This window comes from Cervus canadensis, chromosome 2 (genome assembly GCF_019320065.1).
Source record: "Cervus canadensis isolate Bull #8, Minnesota chromosome 2, ASM1932006v1, whole genome shotgun sequence".
NCBI classification, from domain to species: domain Eukaryota; kingdom Metazoa; phylum Chordata; class Mammalia; order Artiodactyla; family Cervidae; genus Cervus; species Cervus canadensis.
The window spans coordinates 27,805,374-27,820,854 of NC_057387.1; the positions used below are offsets into that span (position 1 = coordinate 27,805,374).

At 37.5% G+C, this 15,481-nt stretch overlaps 1 protein-coding gene and 1 pseudogene across 2 annotated transcripts in view; one reads left to right on the plus strand and one right to left on the minus strand.

Annotated features, from left to right (window-relative positions):
* The window catches only part of TRIM33 (tripartite motif containing 33), a 141,424-nt gene that overhangs the window by 30,620 nt on the left and 95,323 nt on the right, over positions 1 to 15,481 (plus strand). The gene's annotated exons all lie outside the window — the stretch shown is intronic.
* On the minus strand, positions 580 to 804 carry LOC122435995 (annotated as a pseudogene).

Here is a 15,481-nt window from a genome sequence, read left to right on the forward strand (position 1 = left end):
GATTCCTTTTATTTCTTTTTCTGCTCTGATTGCTATGGCCAACACTTCCAAAACTATGTCGAATAGTAGCACCACGTCTTCTTTAAGTGTTTATCTGTTGATGGATACTTGGGTTGTTTCCATGTCTGGTTATTGTGAATAATGCCATGAACACAGGAGTGCAGTGTCTCTTTGACATCTTGTTTTCTTTTCTTTTTTTGGATATATACCCAGAAGTGGAATTGCTGGGTCATATATCAGTTCTCATTTTTTTTAAGAAACCTTTGTACTGTTTTTCATAATGGCTGTGCCAGTTTACATTCCCACCATCAGTACACAACTATTTGCTTTTCTCCACATCTTCACTACTTGTTTGTTATCTTTTTGTTGTTTTTCCAACCAGGAACAGGTCATGATAGAAAAAAATCAGAATAAGATCAAATATTCTCTATTGAGAACAGCTGAGAAAGCATTTTTGACTATTACAATTATTTAACAAAAAAGTTCAGTAAGAAAATGTACACGACCCAATTTTTCTCGTAAAATGTGGAAAGGGGATGCATGGAAGCAGTTGATTCCTTTGGTGAGCACAGCCATTGTTCATACTCGTTCTAAGGCTTCTAACATGATGATGCTACTTCCTTGTATTACCACCATTCCAATATTGTTCTGTTGCCACTAGTTGCCATCTACACATTCATCTACCACAAGATTCATAAAGGGATCAAATCCCCACAATAGTCCTTGGACATATCTGCCACCATTTAATTTCAATAGCTTCTTGTCCATAAATATCTTCAACTCAGGAGAATGAGCTTTGCTCATCATGTCTCCTCAGCTGGTATCTGTCTTTTTGATGAAAGCCTTTCTTACAGATTTGAGATGATACCTCATTGTGGTTTTGGTTTCTGTTCCCTGATGGATAGTGATGTTGAGCACCTTTGCATGTATCTGTTGGCCAGTTGTATTTCTTCTTTGCAAAAATGTCTATTCCATTTCTTTGTCCATTTTTAAATTGGATTTTATTGAGTTACGTGAGTTCTTTATGTATATTGGTTATTAACTTCTTACCAGAAAACGACTTGCAAATATTTTCTTCCATTCTGTAGCTTGCCTTTTCATTTTGTTGATATTTTCCTTTACTGTGCAAAAGCTTTTTAGTTTGATGTTTCCCACTTGTTTATTTTTGTTTTGTTACATTTGCTCATGGCATCAAACTGAAAAAACTGTTGTCAAGACTGATGTCAAAGCGCTTATCCCCTTTGTATCCTTCTAGGAGTTTTATGGTTTCTGGTCTTTGATTTTTGTGTATGGTGTAAGACAGGGGTTCGGTTTCATTCTTTCATTCCACATTGCATGTGGCAATCCAGTTTTCCCAACACTATTTGTTGAAGTGGATATATTGAGGATTTCTTTAGGTCCTGACATTTGACACTTTATAAGTGTGAAATTATAGAATCATGGTTCATTGAATTCTTGCTTCAATTCCTGTTCTATGAAAGGCAGTATTAGGATGATTTCTGCTCTCAGGATATCATGCGGTGGTTTGGAAGACCTAAATAAGCACTTAACAGTTGAAGGGATGATCAGTATAATTTATTATTTAATTATCTGTATGTTTGTATTTATTTTTTTGGTCATGCCATGCACCTTGTGGGATTTTAGTTCCTTGATGAGGCATTGAACCTGTGACTCTCGGCAGGAGAGCCTGGAGTCCTAACCCTGGATACGCAGGGAATTTCCAGTATGATTTATTTTTTGCAAATTAGAAAATTTACAGGTCAGAGGATCTTGGTCAAGGTTATTTAGCTCTGTTTTCCCACTATTTAGTGTTTTATAATTATTTTTAAAAAGTAAAACGTGGACATGGTTAAAATTTTGAACAAGATAAATGATTATATAATAACTCATTGAAACCCAGAAATCACTAACATATAAAATGCTGGTTATATTATTTTTACCAGAAAATGTAAAACAACTAAGAAGCTATTACGAGTAGAAGTCATCTTATCTGGTAGGACATATCAGAATAAAACATTATATTATCATTATGCAGTCTCACTCAAGTACAGTTTTAACACAACTGCCTCTTTAATATTTCTTCTTGAATGACCCAGATGCATCTCAAACTTACCATGTCTAAAATTGAACTTGTCTCGAAAATTTTAAGATGTACTCTTTGTAAGCTCTTATTCTTCTTATTCCTAAAGCAAGAAACTTGGGAATGATCCTTGTCTCTCTGTTCCCCAATATAATTTCCTTAGAATATTTTTTCTGTGATGTCTTTGTCATCTTATGTCTTTGGTAATATTGGCCTCTTAAAATGAGTTGTTAATTGTTCTCTTTTCCTTGGTTTTTAATTTTTTAAGACATTATTTTTTTTACGTTTTGATTGCATTGGATCTTCCTTGCTGCACATGGGGTTTCTCTAGTTGTGGCGAGCAGCATCTGTTCTTTGTTGTGGTGCATGGGCTTCTTACTGCAGTGGCTTCTCTTATTGCAGAGCATGGGCTTTAGGTTCTCGGGCTTCAGTAGTTACTGCCCCTGGGGTCAGTAGTTGTGGCCCCTGGGCCCAGTTGCTGCGAGGCATGTGGAATTCTGGTAAACTCTGATCCAGTCACTGTACCATCGGGGAAGTTCTTCCTCCTCTGTTTTTTAAAGAGTTTGTGTAAGGTTTGTATTATTTTTTTTCTTGAGAGAATTTATCATTGAAAAAACCCAGCAGGCCTGGACTTTCTTTTGTAGAAGATTTTAATCACAAATTTAGTTTCTTTACTTCATATTAGTATGTTCAGTTTCTTTGTTTCCTTGAGCTAGTATTTGGTAGTTTGTATTTTCTAGGAACTTTCTAGTAGTTTATATTTTCTAGGAATTTGACTTGTTTGTTTATGGCTGCACCACTTGGCTTGTGGGAACTTAGTTTCTCAAGTGAAAGTGAAAGTGAAGTCGCTCAGTTGTGTCCCACTCTTTGCAACCCCATGGACTGTAGCCTACCAGGCTCCTCCCTCCATGGGATTTTCCAGGCAAGAATACTGGAGTGGGTTGCCATTTCCTTCTCCAGGAGATCTTCCCCACCCAGGGATTGAACCCTGGTCTCCCACATTGTTGACAGACGCTTTACGGTCTGAGCCACCAGGGAAGTCTCTAACCAGGGATCAAATCTGTGCCCCCTGCAGTGGGAGCATGGAGTCTTGACTACTGGACGGTTGAGGAAGTTTCTTTGACTCATTTAAATTTATCTTGTTGGTATAAAAACTTTTATAAGTCCCTTTGCTGTTCACCTGAAATTATCGCAACACTGTTAATCAGCTATACCCCCAATACAAAATAAAAAGGTTAAAAAAAAAGATGAACATTTTAAATTAAGATCTTTGTTATCAGGAAAAAAGCCTTTCATAATATTCCCTTAATTCTTTTGATTTCTGTACGGTTTGTTGTTAAGTCCTCTTTCACTCTTATATTATTGATTTTCGTATTCTTTGTTTTCTTTTTTAACTTCTAAATCAATCTCAGTGTGTTTCCGCACACCCATAGCCCCATCTCTTCCCTTCCCCCTTCCTTTCATTACCTGCACCTTGTCTCCCATCCTGCTAATTATCAATTTTGTTGATCTTTTCAAAGAATCACCTTTGAGTTTTATCCCCCTTCCCTCCATTGATACCTACTCTGATCTTTATTTTATTCTACTTAATTTGGGTTTGATTTTCAGAATCACATGATCAGATTATTGGTTACAATTTTTGTTGTTGTTGTTTTCTAGTATATTTTTAAAGCTCTAACTTTCTAAGCCTGTGCTGTCAAATGTGTTAGGTAACTCCCATATGTGGCTGTTAATGCTAAAGTTAAATACTAGATTAAGTTCTTCAGTCATTCTAGTCACATTTCAAGTGTTCTCTGATCTCATGTGCCTAATGGCTGCCCCATTTGACTTTGCAGATATAGAACATTTTATGGCAGAATTTCTTTTGGACTCTATGTATTGCTTTAACTGTATCCAGTGAATTTGTATATATTAATTTTAACATATATTCAGTTCAAGGTATTTTCTGTTTGTCCTCATGGTTTCTTCTTTTACCTGTTGGTTAATTAGAAGTTGGTTTTTAAACTTTCCAAAATTTGGGCTTTTCAGATTTCTTTCTGTTGTTACCTTCTAATTTAATTGTGGTAGGAGAACATACCATGAATGATCTAAACCCTTTCAAATTATTGAGATTTGTTTTATTAACTAGCACTGCTGCTGCTGTTTACTCACTAAGTCGTGTCCGACTCTGCGACCCCAGGGACTGTAGCCTGCCAGACCTCCTCTGTCCATGGGATTTCCCAGGCAAGAATACTGAAGTGGGTTGCTATCTCCTTCTCCAGGGGATCTCCCTGACCCAGGGATTGAACCAACATCTCCTGCTTGGTCGGCAGATCCTTTACCACTGAGCTACCTGGGAAGCCCATTAATTAGCAAAGGAGTTGGCAAACTATTTCTTTAAAGGGCCAGGTAATACTATTTTAGGCTCTGTACCCGGCACAAGGTCTCTGACATGGCTTATTTCCTCTTCCTTGCAGATACTATAAGTTACGTGTTTTATCTTTGTCCCTAGTTCTGGACAGAACTTGTAAGACTGAGAGATAGGGATGATAAGTGCATCTTTTCATTATTAATAAGAGATCTCTTTTAACCACACCTGGGTTCGATCCCTGGGTTGGGAAGAGCCATTGGAGAAGGGTATGGCAACCCACTCCAGTATTCTTGCCTGGAGAATTCCATGGACAGAGGAGCCTGGCAGGCTACAGTCCATGGGGTCGCAAAGAGTCGGACATGACTGAGCAACTGAACTGAACTGATCTTTGTATGGAATGTTCTGAGTAGATCAGTTACATCAAGTTGGTTGCTATGTTGTTTAAGGCTTTTATATTTTATTAAGACGGTTTTTATCAATTTCTGCAAAATGAGTATTGAAATCTCCATCTGCAATAGTTTAATTATCCCTTTCTCCTTTCATTCTGTTATTTTTGCTTCATGTGTTTTTTTAGGTACATATGCATTTATAATTGTTAGCTATTTTTGATGTATTGGTTCTTTAGCATATAAAATATGTATCTTTATGTCTAGTGAGTAATCTTTCTTATCTAAGAGTCTTTTTCCTCCACCTTTCGTGATTATTTTCATGGTATATCTTTTTCCTTTTTTTTTTCCACTTTCAGTCTGTTGTGTCTTTATATCTAGAAATGTTTCTTTTAGACCCCATACAGTTGGATTTTGTCTTTTATCCAGGTTGACAATCTCTGCCTTTATATTGGAGTACTTTGTCCATTTTTTCCTCATCACTTCATGGCAGATAGATGGGGAAAAGTGGAAACAGTGACAGATTTTATTTTCTTGGGCTCCAGAATCACTGCGGATGGTGACTGCAGCCATGAAATTAAAAGATGCTTGCTCCTTGGAAGGAAAGGTATGACAAATCTAGACAGCATGTTAAAAAGCAGAGATCAATTTTCTGACAAAGGTCCATATAGTCAAAGCTATGGTTTTTCCAGCAGTCATACGTGGATGTGAGAGTTGGACCATAAAGAATGCTGAGCACTGAAGCTTTCAAACTGTGGTGTAAGAAAAGACTCTTGAAAGTCCTTTGGACAGGAAGGCGATCAAAGCAGTCCATCCTAAAGGAAATCAGTCCTGAATATTTATTGGAAGGACTGATGCTGAAGCTGAAACTCTACTACTTTGGCCACCTGATGCAAAGAGTCGACTCATTTGAAATGACCCTGATGTTGGGAAAGATAGAAGGCGGGAGGAGAACAGGACAACAGAGGATGAGATGGTTTGGATGGCCTCACTGACTCAATGGACATGAGTTTGAGCAAACTCTGGGAGACGGTGAAGGACAGGGAAGCCTGAGGTGCTGCAGTCCATGGGGTCTCAAAGAGTCGGACACGACTTAGGGACTGAACAGCAACAGCAGTTGTGTGGTTGGATTTAGGTAGCCATTCCCTTCTCCCGGAGATCTTCCCGACCCAGGGATCGAAACCAGGTCAAGCCCTGGTTGGACTTTGGATGTTTGTTTTCTCTTTGTCATGTCGGGTTTTGGTTCCTTTCTGTTACTAAGCCTTTTGTGTCCAGTATTTTTAATGTTCTTTAAAATTTTCTCTCTTTTTGTTTTTACTTTGTTTTTGTCTTAGTTTTTCCTCTAGCAATTATATGTCTAATTTAATACAAGCCATTTCAAGGTGATTTTATATTTATTTTGTTAAAATCTAGCAACTTTGCTGTAGATCCCTTCCTCTCCTTTGTAACTGGGGCTTCCCTGATAGCTCAGATGGTAAAGAATCTGCCTGCAATGTGGGAGACCTGGGTTGGGAAAATCCCCTGGAGAAGGGAATACCTACTCCAATATTCTGGCCTGGACAATTCCATGGACAGAGGAGCCTGGCATTCTACAGTCCATGGAGTTGCGAAGAGTTGGATACGACTGAGCGACTTTCACTTCTCTTCTCACTTCTTCTCCTTTGTAACTATTGTATTATTCTGTTTATATGTTTAAAAAACTTTATTCTGATTATCAGTTTAAACAATCTTACGTTTTTTGTTTTTTTTAAAAGAAATTAAGAGGAAAACAGTCTTTTTTATGTCTTCCATGTTTACCCTTTCTAATGCTTCTATTTTCCATTCTGTGGATCCAGGGTATTGTCTGATTTCAGTTTTTTTCAGCCTGAATGAACTTCATTTAGTATTTCTTTTGTGGTAGAGATATGCTCATGACATTCTATTAATTTTTGTTTATCTGGGGATTTCCTTACTTTGCTTTCAGATTGAAGACTATTTTTGCTTTATAAAGAATCCTTGGTTCTACAGTCTTTCAGTTACTTTAAATATGTCACTTCATTGCTTTCTGGCCTCCATTGTTTCTGATGAAAAGTCAGATGTTAATGTTGTTGTTCCCCTGTGGGTGATGAATTGTTTTTCTGTTGCTGCTTTCAGGATTTTCATTGAAAAATCTTGGCCTTTCAGTAGTTTGAGCATGATAAATCAAGGTTTGATTCTCTTTGTTTTATTATAGTTGAATTTTTCCAGCTTTTTGACTCTTCAGATTAATGTATTTTATTGAGTTTGGGACATTTTCTCAAAACATTTTTCCTACTCCTTACTCTCATCTTCTGAGACTTCCACTACATTGATTTTGAGATCTTGATGTCTCCCTGGCTGCTCCTCCTCCTCCCCCCATTTTTTTTGATCTTTCTGCCTTTTAAGGATTGAATACTTAGATTATCTACAGGTCCACTAAGTCTGCTATTGAGCCTAGATATATGATTAAATTTTTATTTTGGATGTTCTACTTTTTATCTTACGGATTGTTGTTATAATACCTAGTTCTCTCTTCAGACTTCCTATATGTTGAGTACTGTCATCGTATTTTACTTTATTCTTAGGAGTATTTTATAATAGCTGCTTTGAAATCTGTTTATTAACTCCAGTGTTTGGACTCAGTTGATTAGTTGACTGATTCTCCCCCTCCCGCCCGCCCCCCACCCCGCCCGCCCCCCCGCCCCCCCCCAGGTTAAGTCACACTTCTCTGTTTCTTTATGATTTCCTATATTATAGCAACTCTGAGTTCTGGTTTATTTTTCTGCAGGTTGTTGCTATTTTGTAGTAACTTGCTTAGTCTTAAGAGTATGAAATTTGTGCAGCTCACAGGCATGGATACCTCTTTTCAGTTATTTTTATTTTTATTATTTAGCCTGGCTTTCTAGGGTTCACTTCTGTTAGTATGTCTGCATAGCTTGGTGGTCAGTCAGTGCTTAAGGGTGGAATTTTTGATCAAATATCTTGAGTTTATCAGCCTCACACCATTAGTGATCCATCTTTGTTTAGTTCGGGAAACACACTAAAAGTTGCAGCCAGTTTTTAGTCTCATTTGGCCTTTTATTTTTGCTGGGATTTCTTGAGTATCTCTTTTAGTTAGCCAGGTGTGTGTAGAAGGTTTTATCTTAATTCTGTGACTCTCTGATTTTACGTGTCTTGTGTTTTCCCAGGGGCCTGCTGCCTGCTTTAGCTGTAACCCAGACTTCAGTGTGTACAGGGTGTTCTCTCCAAACCGGAATACCTACTATTAGCTGGCAAATCTGTTCACATTGGCTCTCCTGACCTAATTGATCCTGCTTCATATGGCAGCAAAGCTGCTTTTTTGTTTTTTAAGTTGAAGTATAGTTGATTAACATAGTTACATTAGTTTCAGGTGTACAACAGAGTGAGCCAATATTTTTATATATTATACTCCATTTAAAGTTATTATATGAAGAAAAACAAGGAACAGAAAATAAAAAATACAGAAGTTATTATATAAGATTGGCTATATTCTCTGTGCTGTAACTATATCCTTGTAGCTTTTTTATCTTATGCCTACTAGTTTGTGCCTCATAATCTTGTGCAACCTTTATCTTGTGCCTCCTCTTTCCCTCTCACTATTGATGTTTTCTGTTTTTGTGTCGGTTTCTGCTTTGTTATATTCATTCATTTGTTTTAGTTTTTAGATTCTGCATGTAAATTTAACATAAAGTATTTGTCTTTCTTTGTTTGACTTTATTTCACTAAGCATAATACTCTCCAGGTCCATCCGTGTTGTTCTAAATGGCAGAATTTCATTCATTCTTTTTTTTTCCTTAGGGCTGAATAATATTCTCTATGTATATATACACTTCTTTATCCATCTGTTGATGGTCACTTAGGTTGCCTCCATATCCTGGCCATTGTAAACAATGCTGCTATGAACATTGGGGTACATATATCTTTTTGAGTTAGCATTTCACTTTCTTTAATTTTATTCCAGTAGAATTGCTGGATGATGATATGGTAGTTCTATTTTTAGTTGTTTTTTTTTTTTTTTAGGAACCTCCATATTGTTCTCCAAAGTGGGTGCAGCAGTTACATTCCCACTAACAGTGTAGGACTGTTCCCTTTTCTCCACATCCTCACCAACATTTGTCATTTGTGGTCTTTTGGTAATAGCCATTCGGATGGATGTGAGGATATATTTTAAAAATAATATTTATTTGTTTATTTGACTTTGTCAGGTCCTAGTTGGGACACTCGGAATCTTGGTTGTGTCATGTAGCATCTTTTGTCGCAGCGCACAGACTCCAGCTGTTGCACATGGACTCTCTAGTTGTGGTGCACGACCTTAGTTGCTCCACAGCACGTGGGAATTAGTTCCTGACCAGTGATTGAACCTGAGTGGCTCAAATTTCAAGGCGGATTTTTAACTACTGGACCACCAGGAAAGTCCTTCATTGTGGTTTTGATATGCATTTCTCTTATGATTAGCAGTGATGAGCACTGTCAGTCATCTGTATGTCTTGTTTGGGAAAATGTCTATTCAGGTCCTCTGCCTATTTTTTAATTGTTTTTTTTTCTTTAATACTGAGTTACATGAGCTTTATGGGACTTCCCTGGTGGCTCAGTGGTAAAGAATCCACCTGCCATGCAGGAGACTTGCATTCATTCCTTGGGTTGGGAAGATCCCCTGGAGAAGGAAATGACTACCCACTCCAGTATTCTTGTCTGGGAAATCCCATGGATAGAGGAGCCTGGCAGGCTGTAGTCCATGGAGTCACAAAAGAATCGGACACGACTTTGTGACTAAACAACAGTATATATTTTGGGTATTATTGGTCATATCATTTGCAAATGTTCTCTCCCACTCAGTAGGTTGTCTTTTTGTTTGTTCCTGGTTTCTTTTGCTGTGCAGAAGCTTTTGAGTTAAATTAGGTCCCATTTTTTAATTAAAATTTTTATTTATTTTATTTTTGGCTGCACTGGGTCTTCATTGCTGTGTGTGGGCTTTCTCTTGTGATGAGTAGGTGCTACTTGCTGGTTGCAGTGTGTGGGCTTCTAATTGCAGTGGCTTCTCTTATTACAGAGCATGGACTCTAGGCACTCGGCTTCAGTAGTTGCAGCCCAGAGGCTCATTTGCGGCTCTTGGGTTCTAGAGCGCAGGCTCAGTAGTTGTAGCACACGGGCTTAGTTGTGGTATCTTCCTGGACCAGGGATAAGTGGTGTCTCCTGCATTGATCACCAAGGAAGCCCAACATTTGTTTATTTTTGGTTTTGTTTCCTTTACCTTAGGAGACAGATCCAGAAATATTGCTACCATTTATGTCAAGAGTGTTCTGTCTACGTTTTGTTTTAGTTTTATGGTTTCTGGTCTTACATTCAGGTCTTTAATCCATCTTGAGTTTATTTTTGTATATGGTATGAGAACAGAGCTCCTGTTTTTTATGGTCACCCTCACTCTAGTAAAACTGCTGATGGTGCATACTAGAATTTTTGAGTGGAAATAGGGATCGTAGGATCATGCTCAGGCAAGAAGGCCAATGCCTTCCACTGTTTTTACGATAGCATATTTTTGTAGAATAAGCACTTCTCATTTTGTCTGATAATGATTGTTTCCCAGTGCTTTGAAATGGATGGGTTCTTTTGTTTGTGACAGTTTTGTCAAGTTTTATATCTGCACTTTGAGGGGAGGGTTCACTTTTCATTCTTCCATTAGTGGAAGTTAGCTAGCTGTTGATTTGTGTGTGTGTGTGTGTGTAATTCCATTTTCTCAAAAAATTAAAAAGTTAATGTATTTTTTTTTAAGTAATATCTCAAATATTTTCCTAGGTCTGAATTCCTAGGAACTTCCTAGGTCTTGTACCATTGCACTAGTTAGTTGTGGCTATTTAAACTTTAGTTAACTAAAATTCCCTGGCAATCCATTGGTTCAGACTCCCTGCTTCCACCGCAGGGGTCACAGGTTTTACCCCTGGTCAGGGAACTAAGATCCCACATGCTGTGTGGCAGGGGTCAAAAAATAAACCTCCCTCAAAAAATTTCTTGAAGAGTTTTTTTTTTTTAATTCCATTCAGAAGTGTACTGAAAAGTTTCATTATACTTTTGTCTTTGTTATGGTCTCCATTTATTTTAAATTTATTACTTAGCTGTTTTTGTTTCTAGGTTTTTGTTCTTTTTAAAATCTGTTTTTGTATTTTCCTTTGGTCATAGTTAATGCTATTCTGTTTTGAATACATTAGACATTCGTTTTATATTTATGCACTGATTCTGCATCAGTAATCTCTGCTGTTTGTTTTCTCCCCTGTAGTTTGTCATTTCATTTGGTTTGTTGATTCATGTCTGTTTTTGCTTTTACTGCTTTAAAGATGGCATTCCATTAACAACTTCTGGCTTAAAAAATTATATATTTTGGCTGCACTGTGTCTTAGTTGTAGCATGCAGAATATTTTAGTTATGGCATGTAGGATCTAGTTCCCTGGTCAGGGATAGAACCTGGCATTGGGAACATGGAATCTTAGCCACTGGACCACAAGGCAAGTCCCATGGATTTACAGTTTCTGATGAAAAGTCTGCTGTCATTGTTATCTTTGTTCCTTTGTGTGTAATACGTTCGTACCCACCTCTCCCACTGCTTACTCTTTATTGTTAGTTTTTAGCAATTGATTTTATGATGTGCTTTGGTATGGTTTTATTTAGAGGTGTAATCCTCAGGGATTATTGAGATTCTTGAATTTTGGATTATTTTTGTTCAAGCTGGAGAAAATTCGGCCATTTTCTCTTAAAATATTTTTCTGATTTTTTAAAATATCCTTTCTGAAATACCAATTACACATATATTTAGCCACTTGATAATGTCTCACATTTAGTGAGCCTGTGTATTTTATCCCCCCACTCATTCATTCATCTTCATGCTTCTATTTGTTTACTTTCAGTTTTACCAGGTTTTTCTTTTATATTTTGAAGCAGTCTTGTTAGGTACACATATGCTTATAATTATATCTTCCTTAAGAATTGCCATTTTTATAATTATAAAATGTTCAGTTTGTGTCTAATAACTTTTTTCTCAAAAACTATTTTATCGTATATTAGTATAGCTACTCCAGCTCTTTCATAGTTAACAGTTTCCATGACATTTTTTCCATATTTTTTCTTTCATCCTATTTATGTTTTTGATCTCTGTGTCTCTTGTAAGTAGCAGTCCTATCTTTTGACTGGAGTATTTATTTCAGTCTCATTTACCGTCATCATTTATATCAGCAAATCTTTGTTGGTTTTCTATGCAACTTTTTGTTGTTGTTGTTGTTCCTTGGTTCTTTATTTGCCTTCTTTTGTAATACTTAGGTAATTCCTAGTGTTCTATTTTAATTCCTTTGTTAGCGATTGCTCTAGGGATTCCAGTATGTATCTTGGTTTATCACAGTCTTCTTTAGATTACTACTAACTTGATTTCCGTAAAATACAGAAACTAATATCAGATAAAATAGTTTTTGAGAAAAAAGTTACTAGACACAAACTGAAAATTTTATAATTATGAAAATGGCAATTATAAGGAAGATATTATTATAACCATATGTGCACCTAACAAGACTGCTTCAAAATATATAAGAAAAACCTGGTACGGGTGTCTTTGTGCTATTGTTGTTTCATACATTGCATCTGTATGTTACAAACCCAACAATATTGTTAGTCATTGCTTATACACTTTGATGGTTTTTAAAGAAGTTAAAGACAAGAAAGGGAAAAATACGTAAGAGCTTGTCATATTAACCTGGTTTATTTACCATTTCTGGCGTTCTCTAGTTTTTTCTGGGTTTGTGGCATGGTTTGGTGTTGTGTCCTGGCACCAGTGTAAGTCCATTTTCTATCTCCTCCTTTGTGCTATTATTGTTTTATGCAACTTTTTTAAATCAATTAAGGGAAGAGAATAAATAAGATTTATATTCTGTGATACATTTATCAATATAATTAGCCTTGTTGTTCAGTCCCTGAGTCGTGTCCTACTCTTCAAGACCCCGTGGACTGCAGCACGCCAGACTTCCCTGTTGTTCACCATCGCCTGGAGCTTGCTCAGACTTGAGCATTGAGTCGGTGATGCCACCCAACCATCTCGTCCTCTGTCATCCCCTTCTCCTGCTTTCAATCTTTCCCAGCATCAGGGTCTTTTCAAATGAGTCGGCTCTTTGTGTCAGGTGGCCGTAGTTTTGGAGCTTCAGCCTCAGTCCTTCCAATAAATATTCAGGATTGATTGACTGGTTTAATCTTGCAGTAAGGTTAACAAGGGTTAATGTTACTTGTGCTCTTTATCTCTGTATGCATTTGAGTTACATCTGAGGTCACTTCCTTTCAACTTGAGGACCTTCTTTGAAGGCAGGTCAGTTTGAAATGAATTCTCTACATTCATGATTATATGAGGATTTCTTTATTTCATTTTCACAGGTCAGTTTTGATGAGTATAGAGTCCTTTGTTGGTGATGTTTTCTTTTACCACTCTGAATTGTGTCACCCCGCTGGTTTTTGACCTCTGTTGTTCTGCAAAGTCTAATGTAAATCTTACTGTCATTCAATTGTACAAGCCCTCACAGCATTGAAAAATACCCAGCACAGCTATAAATAAATAAATAAAAAGAAGGAAGAAAAAAAAGAGTTGTACATCAGAAGTTTCTTTTTTCTTTCTTTTTATTTATTTATTTATAGCTGTGCTAGGTCTTTTGCTGCTGTGAGGGCTTTCCCTCTAGTTGCGGACAAAACGGGGGCTACTCTCTAGTTGCGGTGCTTGGGCTTCTCGTGGGTTTTCTTAGTGTAGAACATGGGCTCTCAGGCTTTCGGGTCTCAGTAGTTTCCACCCGTGGGCTCAGTAGTTGCAGCTCCTGGGCTCTAGAGCATAGGCTCAGCAGTTTTGGCACACGGCCTTAGTTGCTCCATGGCACGTGGCATCTTGCCAGATCACAGGTTGAACCCGTGTCTCCTGCATTGGCAGATGGATTTTTTTAATCACTGAGCCACCTGGGAAGAAGCCCCATTTTCTTACTACTTTCGAAAATATTTTTTGACTTTCAGTAGTTTAACTGTAACTGTATATATCTTTAATTGTTACAATAAATGTCACGTAGGCCAAATATTTTTTCCTTTTGTATTTTACTGTGTAATAATTTGTTATGAAGTAAAATGTAGTTATAAAGTATTTTCCATTTTAGTAATTTTTTTCACTTAAAAATTTCCTGTTTGAACCCAGAATATCATTTCTTTGAGTTTTCTTTTTTGGCTGCACCACAGACATGGAGAGTCTGAGTTCCCCACCATGGGTGGGACCCGTGCTCCCTACAGTGGAGACAAGGGCTTCAACCAGTGGGCTGCCGGGGGATCCTCTACCATGTCTTTTTTTTTTTTTTCCGTTTATTTTTATTAGTTGGAGGCTAATTACTTTACAATATTGTAGTGGGTTTTGTCATACATTGACATGAGTCAGCCATGGATTTACATGTATTCCCCATCCCGATCCCCCCTCCTACCTCGCTCTCCACCCGATTCCTCTGGGTCTTCCCAGTGCACCAGGCCCGAGCACTTGTCTCATGCATCCAGCCTGGGCTGGTGAATCTGTTTCACCATAGATAATATACATGTTTGGATGCTGTTCTCTCGAAACATCCCACCCTCGCCTTCTCCCACAGAGTCCAAAAGTCTGTTCTGTACATCTGTGTCTCTTTTTCTGTCCTGCATATAGGGTTATCATTACCATCTTTCTAAATTCCATATATATGTGTTAGTATGCTGTAATGTTCTTTATCTTTCTGGCTTACTTCACTCTGTATAATGGGCTCCAGTTTCATTCATCTCATTAGAACTGATTCAAATGAATTCTTTTTAACGGCTGAGTAATATTCCATGGTGTATATGTACCACAGCTTCCTTATCCATTCGTCTGCTGATGGCATCTAGGTTGCTTCCATGTCCTGGCTATTATAAACAGTGCTGCGATGAACATTGGGGTGCACGTGTGTCTTTCAGATCTGGTTTCCTCAGTGTGTATGCCCAGAAGTGGGATTGCTGGGTCATATGGCAGTTCTATTTCCAGTTTTTTAAGAAATCTCCACACTGTTCTCCATAGCAGCTGTACTAGTTTGTATTCCCACCAACAGTGTAAGAGGGTTTCCTTTTCTCCATACCCTCTCCAGCATTTTTGCTTGTAGACTTTTGGATAGCAGCCATTCTGACTGGCATGTAATGGTACCTCATTGTGATTTTGATTTGCATTTCTCTGATAATGAGTGATGTTGAGCATCTTTTCATGTGTTTGTTAGCCATCTGTAAGTCTTCTTTGGAGAAATGTCTGTTTAGTTCTTTGGCCCATTTTTTGATTGGGTCATTTATTTTTCTGGAATTGAGCTTCAGGAGTTGCTTGTATATTTTTGAGATTAATCCTTTGTCTGTTTCTTCATTTGCTATTATTTTCTCCCAATCTGAGGGCTGTCTTTTCACCTTACTTATAGTTTCCTTTGTAGTGCAAAAGCTTTAAGTTTCATTAGGTCCCATTTGTTTAGTTTTGCTTTTATTTCCAATATTCTGGGAGGTGGGTCATAGAGGATCTTGCTGTGATTTATGTCGGAGAGTGTTTGCCTATGTTCTCCTCTAGGAGTTTTATAGTTTCTGGTCTTACATTTAGATCTTTAATCCATTTTGAGTTTA